Genomic DNA, 19787 nt, shown 5'->3' with positions numbered 1-19787 from the left:
AGATTTGTTGGGTGGAAATGCTGCATAAGTTCCTTAAACAAGATCCTAAGGGAACCTTGTTGGATTGAGATATTGTTATTGTACAGGTCAGTGGAGTTGCCTCAACTCATAATCAGGTTACTATGTTGGAAGCAGCCATTAAATGATTGCGGTCATCTAGGGCAGGGTTCCCCAACTCCAGTCCTCAAGGCCCACCAACAGGTCATGTTTTCAGGATTTCCTTAGTATTGCACAGGTGATGGAATTATTGCCTATGCAGGTGATGTAATTATCACCTGGGAAATACTAAGGAAATCCTGAAAACATGACCTGTTGGTGGGCCTTGAGGACTGGAGTTGGGGAACCCTGATCTAGGGCACACATGGTAGGCAACACTAAACTACTGAGGCTACAAAGCATCGCGGCATGAGACATAACATCTTGACCTGCTACTACTTTGCCATTAAATAAGCCCTCCCAATAAAGATTCTTTTAATAAATGTGCGTGTATGTGTATGTAGCGTAGTGTGAGTGTATTCATATACTCGCCAACCATCACTAACTCTGCTCCTCTTCTCAGTGACGTCACTGCACTTAAGACTATCTGGCTCTCTCTACGCATGAGACTGAAGTCTCTCTTACAATGTAAGAGCCTGGTTCTGATGCTCCATACACTTACATTGTAAAATCCACTTCCGGGTCACACAGAGCGCAGCATGACCCGGAGAAACTGAAGAGCGTGACATCACTGAGAAGAGGAGCAGAACGGCGCTGGACACCGGAGTAGGTGAGTATATTAACACACTCACACTGCACTACATCCACATATACACAAGTTTAGTAAAACAATCTTCATGGGAGGGCTTCTTTAATGATAGTGAATGCTGTCTAGTTGTGACCAGTATGCTGTTGCTGCCCAACTGTTGGCAGAAAATCAGTCCTGCGGGAATTCTGCACAACCACATTCACGGTCACAAGCTGCAACTGACGGCTCAACATTTGTCACCCTGTGCCTGTGAGTCACGTAATAGTCATAGCCTAAGGGGCTTAATGTGAACCACCACACACCATTTCCCCACCACTAGCCTGGCCTGTAGACAAAAGGTGGTTTGATGCTCCACGTTCAGAGATGTAGAGGTGCATGGATATCCCAGATACTGTCAGCTTGAACCAGTCTGAACATTCTCCCCCAGTCTTCATCATTAACAAGCCATTTTGTACCAGCTGGATGGATTTTCTTTTAAATGGCACAGACCCAACTTGAAAACACCAGAGTTTAGCAAAGATACACTTAAAGGGGTTTTCTGCTTTAAACCTCATTTTCTGCCACAAGAATCATCAAAATCACATACACTTCATCCTAAAGAGGTCACTGCTAGTGATTAGCGAGTATGTTCGGTTAACCCTTTCGGCGAGTATTCTCGAGCGAGTACCGAGTATCTTCAGCGTGCTCGGTGATATATGTTTGAATCACTCCAGTGTGCATGATTTGCGACTGTTTGACAGCTTTAATACATGTGAGGAATGCTTAAGAAACAGGCATTCCTCACATGTATTAAAGCTGTCAAACAGTTGCAAATCATGCACATGGGAGTGATTCAAACATATCACTGAGCACGCTGAAGATACTCGGTACTCGACGAAAGGATTAACCGAACATACTCGCTCATCACTAGCCACTGCACTTCTATAACACAGGCGTTAAACACTACTCTTCTTTTTTGTACGGTAAATTGTGTTTAGTGCATTATCATACAAATACTGGAGTGGAAAAAAAAAATAATTGCAATTTCATATCAGATTGTCCTTCACTGTTCTTAGCTATTAATTTCACATTTTCTGTGTAACTAAATATTTATGGAGAATAAATGGGGGTTGTCTCTATTATTAATGACAATAATAACTGCAGAAATCACAAGTGGTTCTACTACAGAGACCTTAAGTCACTAAATACATCCTCTATATGACTGTGAAGATAGAATAACCCAGTAACACCATAACCATCCCATGCTTTTTCTGCTTGGACACTTCGTTGCCAGGTGAATATCCCAAGGAGGATAATAATAATATTGTGCATCCCAGGAATCATCCATTTTTTCTCCCCTTCTTTCTGCATCATTTAGTGCTAGTATATGTGCAACAGTACGTTTGGGAATAAGATGTGGCTGACACTGGCGGAAAAGGTCCCTGTGCAAGAACAAAATATGGGCCCTGTACAGCTCAATATCTCATCATAATGCACAATTCCAACTGCTTTGACGGTATAAGTGGCCCCCTTAATTCTTGGGCCCCTGTGAAAAAAAAAAAAAAAAAAAAAAGAGTATACTCCATTCCTTTCAGAAATAATGCAACTGTTTTCCTTAGCCTATAAGTGACATTACAGCTAGGACACATTCACTTGAATACCCGGCATAGCCCATGGACAAGGGTGCAGATGGTTCTGGAGAATAAAACCAACACATCCCCCTGGTTTTGTTGTAAAACTGACCGTCATATTTCTTTTATTCATCCCCATGCTAACAATAATCAGGCACAGCATTGCATTAAGCTTAAAGACAGACAACCTGTCAATAGGAGTTAATACCCCAAGTTAATAGCATGTATGTAAAGCTGTTTAAATGCTGAGTAAATCCTTACCTTGCTTGCAGAAATCTGAAAAATCCATAGTTGAAATTGTATGCTAATGAGTTGCAAGTGCAGTGGGCGGGGACTGACCTTACAGCTCTCCTGCCCCTCTTCGAATTCCTTGCCCACTGCCTGCCGCCTCCCTCTGACTGACAGGTCACATTGCACTTGCAGCTCTCATGCCTCTCTCCCTATTCTCAGATCGCTGCCTCCTGTCTCTGACTGACAGGTCACATTGCACTTGCAGCTCTCATGCCTATCTCCCTATTCTCAGATGGCTGCCTCCTGTCTCTGACTGACAGGTCACATTGCACTTGCAGCTCTCATGCCTCTCTCCCTATTCTCAGATCGCTGCCTCCTCTCTCTGACTGACAGTTCACATTGCACTTGCAGCTCTCATGCCTCTCTCCCTATTCTCAGATCGCTGCCTCCTGTCTCTGACTGACAGGTCACATTGCACTTGCAGCTCTCTTGCCTCTCTCCCTATTCTCAGATCGCAGCCTCCTGTCTCTGACTGACAGGTCACATTGCACTTGCAGCTCTCATTCCTCTCTCCCTATTCTCAGATCGCAGCCTCCTGTCTCTGACTGACAGGTCACATTGCACTTGCAGCTCTCATGCCTCTCTCCCTATTCTCAGATGGCTGCCTCCTTTCTCTGACTGACAGGTCACATTGCACTTGCAGCTCTCATGCCTCTCTCCCTATTCTCAGATCGCTGCCTCCTGTCTCTGACTGACAGGTCACATTGCACTTGCAGCTCTCATGCCTCTCTCCCTATTCTCAGATCGCAGCCTCCTGTCTCTGACTGACAGGTCACATTGCACTTGCAGCTCTCATTCCTCTCTCCCTATTCTCAGATCGCAGCCTCCTGTCTCTGACTGACAGGTCACATTGCACTTGCAGCTCTCATGCCTCTCTCCCTATTCTCAGATCGCTGCCTCCTGTCACTGACTGACAGGTCACATTGCACTTGCAGCTCTCATGCCACTCACCCTATTCTCAGATCGCAGCCTCCTGTCTCTGACTGACAGGTCACATTGCACTTGCAGCTCTCATGCCTCTCTCCCTATTCTCAGCTCGCTGCCTCCTGTCTCTGACTGACAGGGTCACATTGCACTTGCAGCTCTCATGCCTCTCTCCCTATTCTCAGCTCGCTGCCTCCTATCTCTGACTGACAGATTACATTTCACTTGCAGCTCTCCTACGTCTCTCCCTATTCCCAGATGGCTGCCTCCCTCCAGTCTCTGACAGGTGACTCATGTTTCAGGATTCACATAGTGAGCACATAGGAGAAGGGGGTTTATACCCCAAGCTAATAGCATACATGTAAAGGTGATTTAATGCTGAGTAAATCCGTACCTTGCTTGCAGAAACCTGTTTTAGAAAAATCCATAGTTGAAATTGTATGCTAATGAGTTGCAAGTGCAGTGGGCGGGGACTGACCTTACAGCTCTCCTGCCTCTCTCCCTCTTTCCAGATGGCTGCCTCCTGTCTCTGACAGGTGACTTATGTTTCAGGATTCACATAGGGAGCACAAGGGAGAAGGGTTAAAATTCCAACGATGAGTATTTTGTGTGTTTTACCAATTGTGTATTTTACGCTGTGCAAAAAACACAGTTTACTAAAATTCCAGCAAAGTATATGGGATTCATGGAAATCTCACATCCACTGTGCTGTTTTTTCTTTCTTTTACGCTGTGTAAACTGACTTGCGGTGCATTTTTTAAATCCGCAACATGTCAAGTTCTCTTGCGGTAAATATGCATTTTATTTGCGGATGTTCCCCATAGATTTCAATGAATCCACAGGCAAAAAATGCATGCTCAATATTAGTGTTTATCTGCAATGGACACACAGTAAAACGCATGTAATCTGCACATCACTATCAATATTTTATGAAAACAAAGTAACAGGAAGTTTCCAAAACAAAGGAATTTTATTTAACACGACATACCAAAAGGAGACAAAAACCGCAGCTGAAAAAAAAACGGCTCAATAAAAACGCATGGGAAAAATTCACTAGCAACTCAAGTAACCTAATTTAACTAAAAGGTACAGAAGTGCTGCAAAAAAACGGCAATGTCAAAAACTTACCAAATACTCATTGTGGGAACTTAGCCTTAGATGGCTCAAGAGTATTACGTTTGATAAAGAATCCAGGACCCTTTACAGGACTATGTCTCTGTAGCCATTACATAGGTGTGATGTGACTAATGACTGACCGTATCCAGCAGCAGGAGGTGAAGAACTGAAGAATATAACTTACCAACAAGAAAAAAAAAAAAAACACACAATGCACAAAACATTCTGTAAAGACTCTATCATAGTTGTTCTTTTATATTCTTTTACATGCTAATAACATACGTTGACAATACCACAGTACAAATAGATGAGAAATGCTGGCCATACACTTTAGATGTCTGTCCAGTTATTGGCCGCTATTCCCCCAACGTCCCCCATACACATGCACCTTGGGAGACGCTGAGTGTGTGAATAGGGAGAAGGGAATAAGCTGCTGCCAGACACATCTGACATTGGCTTATCAGAAACAAAAGGATCAGGCATGCTGAAATCCAATAGTACAATCCACTTCCTATATCTAAAAATTTGGTAGACCCCCCAATTGATCTTAGATGGTTGGCTGGTCCCACTGACATCACCTTATGTGTATGATCAGCCTAAAGGGTTTTCTCATGAAATTCATGTCACCTCTCTACAGAATAGGTAATAACTATCCGATTGTTGTGGATCCACTACAAAATGTCCAGAATGTTTCAAGACCTCACTAGATTGTTGGGGCCTCTTTAATTATCGGATTGCTGGATGTACACTAAGTCATGACCCTCACTGATCAAATATTGAAGGTCTATCCTAAGGAAGCAGCATCAATATAAGAGACAAGTAAAACTCCTTTAAGCATAACTTGTTTTAGTAAAAAGGTTTCACAGTCTGAATTTCAAATGTCACAGTAGCAATCATTAGTAACCACGATATATCCCGAACCAACGATCCTGAAGTTTAATCCTCATTAGTCTTGAGCGCAAGTGCTCATTACTTGAGTTTGCCTAGGGTGCTCGAGTATGCACCAAGTATCGCGGGTGCTCGAGTGACATGCTCGAGTCCCCGCCCCACATGTTTCGCGGCTGTTAGACACCCAAAGAAAAACATGGGGGATTGCGTGCCATACGCAGACAATCCCCACACATTTTGTGGCTGTTTAACAGCCGTGAAACATGCGGCCTCAGGTACCCGAACATGTCACTGTATACTCTGTGCATACCCGGGCACCCTAGGCAAACTCTAGTAATGAGCGCTTGCGTTCATCACTAATCTTCATCCTTTATTTCTTTGTGTCGATGAATGATTTATAACACCACCAAACAGACATAAAATATATGGATCGTTGGGGCTGAATATATTGTGATTACTACTGTGGGAAACGGACGAGCACCAATCCTGCAGGATAATAATGATCATCATTACACTGTACATCTTAAATCAGAATATTTTCTTTAAAAGCAATAAAACAATAATGAGTATGGTAGTCATGTTTTACATAACTAAACCCTCAATCCAGTTAGATATAACTTTTTTTCCTACTGTCTTGAAACCTAAGCAGCATGTGCATTGCTTAGTGTCAGTGTAATTGATGAAGATGTATTACTTTCTTACTGTAGAAGAACATATCACAAAAGCAGGAAAATCTAGAAGAAAATGTCCATGGACGCTTAAAGGGAACCTGTCAGGTCAGATACTGCTATTAAAGGGAACTTATGTCCCCAAACACTATTAACCTGCAGATAATAGCGTTCTAATGCCATGTGGCCACCGTACTGAAAGGCCGGCTACTGGGAGGAAATTAACTTTTTTCCTCCCGGGAGTCTCCAGCTTTCAGTCATAGAGGTGTAGCTTCAGTCTCCATTCAGTATAGTGAGTGGCGGCTGTACCCACGCCCCGGCACTGACTGCAAGCCAGCTCAGCAGTGCATCAATGCAGAGCCGGCTGTCAGTCAGTGGTTGGGTGTGCAGCTGCGGCCTTTTATTCATATAGGTGTGCTGGTGCGGCTACAGTCACCGATCATGCCCCACCACTTTGTCTCACACCCGGCTTTGCAGTGCATCAGTATGCCTGTATGAGTGAAAGCCAGTGGCTCCCAGGAGATATAAATTTCATTTTTTCCCGGGTGCCACACTTTTGATATGACGGCCGGACACCTTCCTAATGCTGACAGGCTTATAACACTGCAATGCACAGTAATTCCTAGGATATTTGTTTGGGAAACGCCATTGTAGCCCGGTGTGATCTGCCAATATCCAGATCATTGCTCTAAATAATTTACATGATCGTCTGGTCACATATATAACCTGTACACGTGTATCAATTTCTTTAGGATCTAAACTTCCATGTGATTAGAAGCGACAAAGTTCAAATCTAAAGTACAGCATGTGGCAAATGTTTGGTACTACTAAGAAGATAAGCACTTGGCAGAAATTGAAAACTGGTATTATTGGGGGAAAAATACAGTATTATACTTTATATACTACATTTAAACTAATTATCCTGTATAAAAAGCATTATAGCAGCAGATAATATATTGACTTGAAGCCATTTGTTTACTATGCACCACATCCATCAGGCAATACACAATAAAATTTGTAAGCAGAATCTTGTGTTGGTTTACATATATTATGGTCATATGGTAATTATAATTGCTGGTGTTCTAATTGCGTAGCCATATTTCTATAAACTAAATATGCAAAAATAAAAAATAAAATAAATAATTCTAGACTGTAATGCCACTCCTAATCTGAAGGAGCGCTGTGCTGTGGGAGAGTCAGTCATACTTCTGCCATTTTACATGAACTTGGATTATCTAAAGATAGGTGCACTTCTAAATGTTCACATTTAAGCAAGTCTTCAATGTCTAGTTCCAAAAAGGTGGAGATAATTTTCCCTTAAAAGTCAAATAAAATCATTAAAACAAAAAACACCAGTAAAAAGAAGGCTATCGTTGTTCTTTGCTGTTAAGTCTTTTCACATTCAATCCGGTGGGGTCTTGTCATATAAGTTTATCATTGCTTCTCCTAAAGTCCTGAACATTCAGCTTTTCTAGAATCTGGGATGGCAAATCGGCCTCAATGATTTCCCCAATTTCCAAACGTTATATTTGGAAATTGGGGATATTGATTCGGCTTTGAAAATATGCAGATTGTATTTGCGTACTACATCCAAATTCTGTAAAGTATCCTCAAGCTTGCATACATATAGCACAGGCTGTAGAAAACAAGGCTGACAGACTTCACGTGTAATATACAAGAACACTGCTCATTTGCTGTGGACGATTCTCTTTTTGGGTTAATATTACAGTTGCGTATAAATCTATTACCATGTTCAGTTGTGAAGGTTTTGTTTATTGTACTTTTTTATTTTTTAAGCACCATTGTTTCTTATTATAAATTATTAGTTTGGACTAAATTATTACAAAACAATAAAAAATACATAGTCTGTGTCATCCTCTTATGAATACTTTGGAATTCAGGATTAAGTTTAACTAAACTTTGTGCAAAAGGAGTTTTGGAAAAAGTACAAGCAAGATATATATATATATATATATATATATATATATATATATATATATATATATATAATTCTTATGTGTAATTTCTATTTCAGTTTTGTCTGACTGTTATGAAGAGGTCCATAAAAAAACCTGCAAAAAATTACAATAAAAAGTATGAACTTTTCACGTTTCTTTGTATTTTTTAAGCAGAAGTAATTTTTGTAAATTCAATTATACAATGTAACAATTGTAATATTATTATGCTCTGCTAGATACTGCACAGCTAACTGGTCATACAGTACATACAGTGGCATGTTTGGGCAGCCCTGGGCAAAATTACTGTTATTGGGGGTTTTCCCACGAACAAAAGTTCATTTTAAATCAATAGATCTAGAAACAATAATAACTTTCACAATGGATGTTTTAATAAAATGTTCCTGTGCTGAGATAATCTTATCAGGCTATGTGCGCACATTCAGGATTTGAATGCAGAAATTTCTGCAGTGTTTCTGTATCTCTTCGCAGGAAAAACGCTGTGGAAAAAATGCACATTTTGGCGCTATTTTGACTCGTTTTTTTGATGCGTTTAATGCGTTTTTTATGTGTTTTTGGACATCAATGAATGCTTTTTGGAGCTAAAGAAAGATATTTGAAAAAAGAAATGTGGGACATTGCTTCAACCCTTGGATTATCATCAGACCTGGGGTGAGTATATCGGTTAATTTAAATGATTAAAGAATATGTCTGTTGTATTTCAAACAAAGTGTTTACTCTGTGTGTATGTGTTTATTTAACTCTTTAATTAGCTTTTAGTAATGAAAGGGTCTGATTTACACCTTGTAATTACCAAACAAAAGGGCTAGGTGTCAGCTAATCCCATACACCCAATCGCATTAGCATTTCACGTCAAGTCATTTCTGGGGCAGCTGAGAGCTGCTATTTTTAGCCTGGGAAGGTGTGATTAGGCAAACATATTCCCTGGCTATTAATAGCAGCTCACAGCTGTTCCATTAGCCGCTACGTCCCCACGATCAGTAACCAAGCAGTGCTTTGGATGCAGCGTATTTTTGCTGCGTCCAAAATGCGGTGTTCTAATTGCACACTTTTGTTGTCAATACTTGCGGATCCACCGCATATAATGACATTTCAATCGGTCAAAATCTGCAGCAGAGACTAGCATGTACACTACAGAAATTGACATTCTGTGGGTGAGTTCGGGTACATTCCCACGATCAGGAACCGCTGCAGATTTGAAGCTGCGTGTTTATGCAGAGAAACCAGCATCCAGATGTAACAACAAAGTGGATGGGATTTCTAGAAATCCCATGTCCACTATGTGTGCATCGGAGGCTTTGGATCACCCATGGACACTGACATCCGGTGCATCTTTCAGGACCACAGCATGTCAAATTCTCTTGTGGAGTCGCTAGTCTCCGCAACAGAAATTTGACCACTAGAATGTATTGAATGCGGTAAATCCGCACAGTTCAGTGAACACATGTGGATTTACCTGCGTTCAATAGAATTTTACATTTTAAAACTACAAAAAGGAAAATGGCCTGATGCAAAAGTTTGGGCACCCTGCATGATTAGTACCTATTAGCACCCTCTTTTGAACATATCACAGCTTGTAAACGCTTTTTGTAGCCAGACAAGAGTCTTTCAATTCTTGTTTGAGGAATTTTCATCCATTCTTCCTTGGAAACTTCTACCAGTTCTGTGAGATTTCTAGGTCGTCTTGCATGCACTGCTATTCTGAGGTCTAGCCACAGATTTTCAATGATGTTCAGATTAAGGGACTGTGAGGGCCATTGTAAAACATTGCGCCTTTTGAAGTAGTCTAGTGTGGATTTGACGTGTGTTTAGGATCATTATCCATTTGTAGAAACCATCCTCTTTTCAACTTCAGCGTTTTTACAGATGGTGTTATGTTTGCATCAAGAATTTGTTGAAATTTCATTGATTCCATTCTTCCCTCCACCCGTGAAATGTTCCCCGTGCCATTGGCTGCAACACAACCCCAAAGCATGATTTATCCACACCCATGCTTAATGGTTGGCGAGATGTTATTTTCCTGAAATTCTGTGCCCTTTTTTCTCCACACATAGCTTTGATCATTGTGGCCAAAGAGTTCTATTTTGACTTGTTTCCAAAATGCATCAGGTTTGTTTATATGTTCTTTTGCATACTTCGGACACTGAATTATATGGTGAGAAAGCATGGACAGGCTTCTGATGAGTCTTCCATGAAAGCCATGTTTGTGCAGGTGTTTCTGAACAGTAGAACAATGTACCACAACTAGTGTTGAGCGATACCTTCCGATATCAGGAAATATCGTATCGGATTGGATCGGACCGATACTCAAAAAGTATCGGATATCGCCGATTCCGATACCGGAAACCAATGCAAGTCAATGGGACAGAAATATCGGAATGAAAATAAACCCTTTCTTTCCTTGTAGGTTAATTCTACATGAAGTAAAACAACTAAGAATAATGTAGACTGTATTATGCGAAAAGCCGGCAATTCATCAGCGCATACACCGGTACCCGACAATTTACAACAGAAAGAATAGAGCTTCACACATAGATTAGATAGATAGAAACATGTCAGTCACATATATATGAAGTACAGTGACAGTGTTGCTTAATGTACTTGTCATTTAGTGCAAAGGATTTATTAAAAAAAATATTAGTGTTTTCATGCACCGTCTCTTTAAAAAAGCCGGCCGGCAATTCAGCAGCGGTACCCGACAATTTATAACAGACAGAATAGAGCTTCACACATAGATTAGATAGATAGAAACATGTCAGTCACATATATATGAAGTACAGTGACAGTGTTGCTTACTGTACTTGTCATTTAGTGTTAAAATAAAGGATTTATTTAAAAAAAAATTGGCGTGGGGTTCCCCTTAATTTTAGTCTCTAGCGGAGGTTAAGCAGACGGCTGGGGCAGATGTTTGAAGCCTGGGAAGGGGGTAATACCCACGGAGCTTCCCAGGCTGCTAATATCAGCCCCCAGCGGAATACTTAGCCTTTACTAGCTATTAAAATGGGGGACCTCCCCAAAAAATGACGTGGGGTCCCCCCTAATTTAATAGCTAGCAAAGGCTAGGCAGACAGCTGGGGGCTGATATTAATAGCCCAGGAAGGGTGCCATGAATATTGGCCCCTTCCAGGCTAGAAACACCAGCCGTCAGCTGCCCCAGAAATGGCGCATCCATAGGATGCGCCAATTCTGGCACTTAGCCTCGCTCTTCCCACTGCCCTGTAGCGGTGGCAGTGGGGTAATAGGGTTGGGGTTGATGTCAGCTTATAATATCAGCTGACATCAAGCCCAGGTTAGTAATGGAGAGGCGTCTATAAGACACCCCCATTACTAACCCCATAGTCAAAGTTAAAAAAAAAAAACACAAACACCCAGAATAAAGTCCTTTAATTGAAATAAACACACAATTCTTTATTGTTCTAAATTAAACCATACTTACCGTCACGCCCATTCCAGCTGAAGCCAATGATCTCCTGCAATAAAAGAAAAATAATAAAGCAACCTCATCCTTACCTTTCCATGGTTCCCACGATGGCTCCAGCTCTGCTAAATCGAGATGACAGGCTGGACCGCAGCAGAACGCTGCCATCCAGCCTGTCATCCCGCAGACACTGAGAAGTGCAGGCATGCTTGCGCTCCTCAGTGTCTCTCTGTGACGGCATCCAGATGAGCCGACAATGAACTCAGCTCACCTCATGCACGTCACTGACAGCGTGGGAGAATTCTCCTGCACTCAGCGCTTCAGCGTGAGAATTTTCCCACGCTGTCAGTGACGTGCATGAGGTGAGGTCATGTCCAATGAACTCAGCTCACCGCATGCACGTCACTGACAGCGTGGGAGAATTCTCACGCTGAAGCGCTGAGTGCAGGAGAATTTTCCCACGCTGTCAGTGACGTGCATGAGGTGAGCCGAGTTCATTGGACATGACCTCACCTCATGCACGTCACTGACAGTGTGGGAAAATTCTCCTGCACTCAGCGCTTCAGCGTGAGAATTTTCCCACGCTGTCAGTGACGTGCATGAGGTGAGCTGAGTTCATTGGACATGAACTCGGCTCATCTGGATGACGTCACAGAGAGACACTGAGGAGCGCAAGCATGCCTGCGCTTCTCAGTGTCTGCGGGATGACAGGCTGGATGGCAGCGTTCTGCTGCGGTCCAGCCTGTCATCTCGATGTAGCAGAGCTGAAGCTGCCGTGGGAACCATGGAAAGGTAAGGATGAGGTTGGTTTATTATTTTTCTTTTATTGCAGGAGATCGTTGGCTTCTGCTGGAATGGGCGTGATGGTAAGTATGGTTTAATTTAGAACAATAAAGAATTGTGTCTTTATTTCAATTAAAGGACTTTATTCTGGGTGTTGTGTTTTTTTTAAATACTTTACTAGAAATTCATGGTGGTCATGTCTAATATTGGCGTGACCCCATGAATTTCGGGCTTAGGGCCAGCTGATAATGCCAAGCTGGCCTTAACCCCTTTATTACCCAGTGAGCCACCGCACCAGGGCCCTGGATGAGTTGGGTACAGCGCCAGAAGATGGCGCTTCTATGAACGCGCCATTTTCCGTGGTGGCTGCGGACTGCAATTTGCAGCGGGTGGGGCCCAGAAAGCTTGGGCCTCCCTGCGCTGCAGATTCCAGCCCCCAGCTGCCTAGTTGTACCTGGCTGGACACAAAAATAGGGCGAAGCTCCACGTATTTTTTTTTTTAATTATTTCATGAAATTCATGAAATAATTAAGAAAAAAAGGGCTTCCCTATATTGTTGTGTCCGGCCAGGTACAAATAGGCAGCTGGTGGTTGGGGGCAGTCCGTTCCTGCCTGCTGTACCTGGCTGGACACAAATATAGTGCGAAGCCTCACGTCAATTTTTTTTTAATTATTTCATGAATTTCCTGAAATAATTTTAAAAAAATTGACGTGGGGCTTCGCACTATATTTGTGTCCAGCCAGGTACAGCAGGCAGGAATGGGCTGCCCCCAACCACGAGCTGCCTATTTGTACCTGGCCGGACACAAAAATATCGGGAAGCCCTTTTTTAAAAAAAATATTTCATGAAATAATTTAAAAAAAAAATACGTGGGGCTTCTCCCTATTTTTGTGTCCAGCCAGGTACAACTAGGCAGCTGGGGGATGGAATCTGCAGCGCAGGGAGACCCAAGCTTTCTGGGCCTCCCCCCCACTGCAAATTGCAGTCCGCAGCCACCCCAGAAAATGGCGCGTTCATAGAAGCTGGATGCTGTACCTGGCTGGCATACAAAAATATGGCAAAGCCCACGTCAAAATTTTTGGGAAAAATTAATTAAAAAATAAATAATAATTTAGGGACTGCATCTTTATTAACTCCTCAAATGTCATTTAGTGTTAAAATAAAGGATTTATTTAAAAAAAAAATTGGCGTGGGATGCCCCATAATTTTAGTCTCTAGCGGAGGTTAAGCAGACGGCTGGGGCAGATGTTTGAAGCCTGGGAAGGGGGTAATACCCACGGAGCTTCCCAGACTACTATCAGCCCCCAGCTGAATACCTAGCCTTTACTAGCTATTAAAATGGGGGACCCCCCCAAAAAATGACGTGGGGTCCCCCCTATTTTAATAGCTAGCAAAGGCTAGGCAGACAGCTGGGGGCTGATATTAATAGCCCAGGAAGGGTGCCATGAATATTGGCCCCCCTCCCAGGCTAGAAACACCAGCCGTCAGCCGCCCCAGAAATGGCGCATCCATAGGATGCGCCAATTCTGGCACTTAGCCTCGCTCTTCCACGCTGCCCTGGTGCGGTGGCAGGGGGTAATGGGGCTGGGATTCATGTCAGCACCAGCTGCCATGAAGCCCAGGTTAGTAATGATGGGCGTCTATAAGACACCCCCATTACTAACCTACAATGTGTTAAAAATAAAACACACACTACACCCAGAAAAAAATAATTTATTTGAAATAAAACACACCATTTTATTTAATTCTTAGTTTACTAAAAAAAAATAGTTACCTGTCCACGTTCCTGCGCTGATCTCCCATGCACAGCTGTCACATCTGGAGATGGTGACAGCTGTGCATGGCTGCTGTAAGCTCACACTGTCGGGAACACGTCCGCTCCCGGCAGCGGGAGCCACTGACTGAGGTCACCGGAGTGCATTCAGGCAGCGCAGCTCCGGAGACCTCCTTTACGGCACTGCTGTACCGTGGGAATTTCTCACGATACAGCAGGGCCGTAAAGGAGCTGACCGGAGCAGCGCTGCCTGAACTCCGGCGAACCCGCTTATGCAATGACGGGGCTGCTTTACGGCCCCATCATTCTAGCGGCGGCAGCGGTTCAGAGCGGTCACATTCTATGTGGCCGCTCTGAACTGGAGATCATCGTGGGACACTCGTGGACTACTACGGAGGGGTAAGGATAAGGTTGTGGTTTATTATTTTATATTTTATTACAGGAGATCGATGGCTTCGGGGAATTAGGTGTCTAGGTGAGTATAGGTGTAGTTTTTTATTTTTTACTTTATTTTAGGTGGCGATCGGCAGGGACAGGTAATGTATGAACTAATTTATTGTAGGCAACCACTGGCCACCAATGACATGTATTTAAAATTTATTGGGGACACAGTAGGGCAATTTAAATAGCAGGATCAGGCTGATGGGAACTACTGCTCCCATCGAGCTGATCCTGCTGACACGAGTGGACGGGGGACAGACATAGGCCGATGGAAGTAGTAGTGTCACATCGGCCTATGTCTGCCTGCACGCACACACCCGCAGACATCGCACAGACACCGCACACACCCGCAGACACCGCACAGACACCCCACACACCGCGCACACCCACACACACACCAATCATGACCGGTCTGGGAGGTGTGGCTGACCTGTGCGACCGTGGGAAAGTTCATGTGAGTTCATGCAATGCAGTCAAGCATGAACTCACATGAACCCTCCGAGGGCACAGCGGCTACTTCAAATGAACAGCTGATCGGCATCACCTGATACCTCAGCTGTTCATTTGAAATAACCGGCGGGAAAGCGCAGCACAGAACGGGAAAGCCGGCGGTGAAGTCTTTTCACTGCCGGCTTCCCCGCCCGGGTCCTTCGCTCCCCGCTCCTTGGTGCTGCGCTCCCCGCCCGGTCCTAACTTACGATCGGGATGGGAGGCGGCGGGGGGAGCGGAGGATCGGGGTGGGAGGCTGCGGGGAAGCAGTATGGGGCTGTGTGATTGTTTAAAAGCCGGCGGCATTTTACCGCGCGCCGGCTTTTAAACAATCAGGAGAATTCTCCCACGCTGGGATGGCATTCTGATGACAGGCTGGATCGCAGCTGAGCGCTGCCATCCAGCTTGTCATCCTTCAGAGACACTGCAGAGCGCAGGCATTATGGGAACTTCCGATTTCGGTATTCGATATTGTAAAAGTATCGGAATTAAGTATCGGAATTAAGTATCGGAATTCCGATACCGCGAATATCGGCCGATACCCGATATTTCAGTATCGGAATGCTCAACACTAACCACAACTCCAGAGTCTGCTAAATATTTCTGAAGGTCTTTGCAGTCAAGCAGCGGTTCTGATTTGCCTCTCTAGCAATCCTACGACCAGTTCTCACTGAAAGTTAGCTTGGTCTTCCAGACCTCCTCCTGTTCCTGTTATCTGACATTTCTTAATTAAATTTCAAATTGAGAAAAGGGCAACTTGAAAACGCTTTGCTATCTTCTTATAGCCTTCTCCTGCTTTGTGGGCCTCTGCCATTTTCAGAGTGCTAGGCAGCTGCTTAGAAGAATCCATGGCTGCTGTTTTTTGGCACAAGGTTAGAGGAGGCTGGGTTTTTGTAAAGCTGGGAAATTTGCATCACCCAGGAAATGTGTCATCTTTAACTTTAGGCCTTTTAGAGATCATTTCATCTTCAACTTGCCCAAACTTTTACATGCCAGTGTATTGGATATAGGTTGGCTGGCAATGAATAAGAACAGCAGTTCAAAACACGTCTACGTCTAATTATATTCTGGGACAGGTTTGTGTCTGTGGTCATGTTATTACTCTTTTAAAAAAAGTTTTCTAATAAAATTTGGATTTTTTTTTACCTGGAGCTGGAAACCTTCTTACGTCTGAAGGCTTCGGACAATCAAGTGGGTGAGCTGACCTAACTTTGGATTTCTATAGGTTGGCTGGACCTACATTCAATGCTCCTTACACCAAAGATGTAGTAACCTTCAGACTCGACTTGGTACTACTTTGGCTTTAACCCCTAGACTAAAATAATATTCGAGCAAGTGACTCAGTGCTTCCGAAATATCGATACCATTCAAAATAATAATGGAATCCTTATTATGGGGGATATTAACTATCCAGACATTCAATGGAACATAGAATCTTCTGGATATGCTAAAACCTGCAAGTTCTTATTCTACAATTCAAGACAATTACCTCTCTCAGTTGGTAGATGAACCAACCAGGGGTGATAATCTGCTGAATTTGGTTCTGTCAAATAGACCAGATACAATTTCAGATATACACGTTCAGGAGCATTTGGGCAGCAGCAACAATAATATGGTAAGTTTCATTGTAATATTCAATAAAACATTTTGAAAGGGGAAATGCAAAAACCTGGAACTTTAGAAAAGTGGATTTGAACAAATTAAGGGAAGAGCTTAATCATGTACACTTGGAGCATGTTATGGTAACTGGGGATACCGAACACAAATGGGGCATGTTTAACCCCTTTACAACCCAAGGTGGTTTGCACGTTAATGACCAGGCCAATTTTTACAATTCTGACCACTGTCATTTTATGAGGTAATTACTCAGGAATGCTTTAACAGATCCCCCTGATTCTGAGATTGTTTTTTCGTGACATATTGTACTTCATGATTGTGGTAAAATTTCTTCGATATCACTTGCGTTTATTTGTGAAAAAAACGGAAATTTGGCGAAAATTTAGCAATTTTCAAAATTTGAATTTTTATGCCCTTAAATCAGAGAGATATGTTACATAAAATAGTTAATAAATAACATTTCCCACATGTCTACTTTACATCAGCACAATTTTGGAACCAAAATTTTTTTTTAATGGGGAGCTATAAAGGTTAAAAGTTGACCAGTGATTTCTCATTTTTCCAACAAAATTTACAAAACCATTTTTTTAGGGACCACATCATATTTAAAGTCACTTTGAGGGGTCTTTATGACAGAAAATACCCAAAAGTGACACCATTCTAAAAACTGCACCCCTCAAGGTGCTCAAAACCACATTCAAGAACTTTATTAACCCTTCAGGTGCTTCACAGGAATTTTTGGAATGTGGAAGAAAAAAATTAGCATTTAACTTTTTTCACAAAAATGTTTTTATTTTCGCAGGGGTAACAGGAAAAAATGGACCCCAAAATTTGTTGTGCAATTTCTCCTGAGTAAGCAGATACCCCATATATGGGGGAAAACCACCGTTTGGGCACTCGGCAGGGTTCGGAAGGGAAGGAGCGCCATTTGACTTTTTGAATGTAAAATGTAAAATTTGCTTGAATAATTAGCGGACGCCATGTTGCATTTGGGGAGCCCCTGATGTGCCTAAACAGTGGAAACCCCCCACAAGTGACACTATTTTGGAAGCTAGACCCCTCAGGGAACTTATCTAGAGGTGTGGTGAGCACCTTGAACCCCCAAGTGCTTCACAGAAGTTTATAACATTGAGCCGTAAAAATAAATTTTTCACATTTTTCCCACAAAAATGTTTTTCAGCCCCCACTTTTGCATTTTCATAAGGGTAACAGGAGTTTGTTGTTCAATTTCTCCTGAGTAAGCAGATACCCCGTATGTGGGGGAAAACCACTGTTTGGGCACGTGGCAAGGTTCGGAAGGGAAGGAGCGCCATTTGACTTTTTGATTGTAAAATTTGCTTGAATAATTAGCGGATGTGCCCCTGATGTGCCTAAACAGTGGAAATCCCCCACAAGTGACACCATTTTGGAAACTAGACCCCTCAGGGAACTTATCTATATGTGTGGTGAGCACCCTGAACCCCCAAGTCCTTTACAGAAGTTTATAACATGGAGCAGTGAAAATAAAAAAATCTAACTTTTTCCACAACAATGATGTTTTAGCCCCAATTTTTTTATTTTCACAAGGGTAAGAGGAGAAAATGGACCCCAAAAACTTTTGTGCAATTTCTCCTGAGTACGCCAATACCCCATATGTGGGGAAAATACAGTGTTTGAGCGCACGGCAGAGTTCAGAAGGGAAGGAGCACTGTGTGACTTTTTGAACGCAAAATTGGCTGGAATCGAGAGTGGACGCCATGTCGCGTTTGAAGAGCCCCTGATGTGCCTAAATAGTTGAAACCCCCCACAAGTGACCCCATTTTGGAAACTACACCCCTCAAGGATTTTATCAAGGGGTATAGTGAACATTTTGAACCCAGAGGTACGACACAGAATTTGATGACATTAGGTCATCATATTGAATAAGTTGTCATTAGTCTTGAGTGCAAGTGCTCGCTACTTGAGTTTGCATCGGGTACTCAGGTATGCACCATGTATGACGGGTGCTCAAGTAAAATGCTCGAGTACCCGCCTGCATGTTTCACGGTTATTAGACACCCCAAAAAAATATGCGGGGATCGCTCGAGCATGGCAGGCAATCCCCGCGAGGTTTTTTTGGCCGCGAAGCATATGGGGCGGAGACTCGAGCACCCGCGATACTCAATGCATACCCGAGCACCCGATGCAAACTCAAGTAGCGAGCAGTTGCGTTCAACACTAGTTGCCATATCGTCATTTTTTTTTTTTTTTTTTATAAAAAAAACAAAACAACCCTAACCCCAACCCTAACCCAACCCTGACCCCAACCCTAACATTAGCACAACCCTAACCCCAACCCCAGCCCTAGCGTTTATTTTTTACGACGTTCCTCATGCGGTATAAGTGATTAGACGACCTTATTCTTCGGGTCGGTTCGACTACAGAGATACCAGAATGATATCGGGTTTTTATGACCGACAGCTGTCACACACTAAAAGACACATATTTTGTAAAATCTAGTTTTTGCATCGCCATATTTTGAGAGCTATAATTTTTCCATATTTTGGCCGACAGAGTCAAGTGATGGCTTCTTTTTTGCGGGACAAGTTGACGTTTTTATTGGTGCCATTTTCAGGCACGTGACATTTTTTGATCGCTTTCTATTCCATCTTTTGGGAGGCAAAATAAACAAAAACCAACAATTCAGGAATTGTTTTTTTTTTTAATTTTTTTATTCTACTCCGCGTGTGGTAAAATTGATAAGGTAGCTTTATTCTTGGGGTCAGTACGTTTACAGCGGTACCACATTTATATCGTTTTTCTATGTTTTGGCGCTTTTTCACAATAAAAGCCATTTTAGAGAAAAAATTATTTTTTTGCATCTCTTTATTCTGAGAGCATCTTTTTGATTTTTCGGATGATGGAGCTGTATGGCGGCTTGTTTTTTTTTTTTTTTTTTTTTCAATTCTTTATTTAAATTTTCCAAAAACAAACAGAGAAAATATTCTTAATATATAGACCCAACCTGGTTGGTGAGGTATCTTAAAAAAACGTATTGTCCTTGAAATGATTCGTTGTCAGTTTCATA

This window comes from Phyllobates terribilis, unplaced genomic scaffold (assembly GCF_046119375.1).
Source record: "Phyllobates terribilis strain yellow unplaced genomic scaffold, ASM4611937v1 Scaffold_1__5_contigs__length_1240528914, whole genome shotgun sequence".
In the NCBI taxonomy this organism is placed as follows: Eukaryota; Metazoa; Chordata; class Amphibia; order Anura; family Dendrobatidae; genus Phyllobates; species Phyllobates terribilis.
This window is presented reverse-complemented; position numbering follows the sequence as displayed.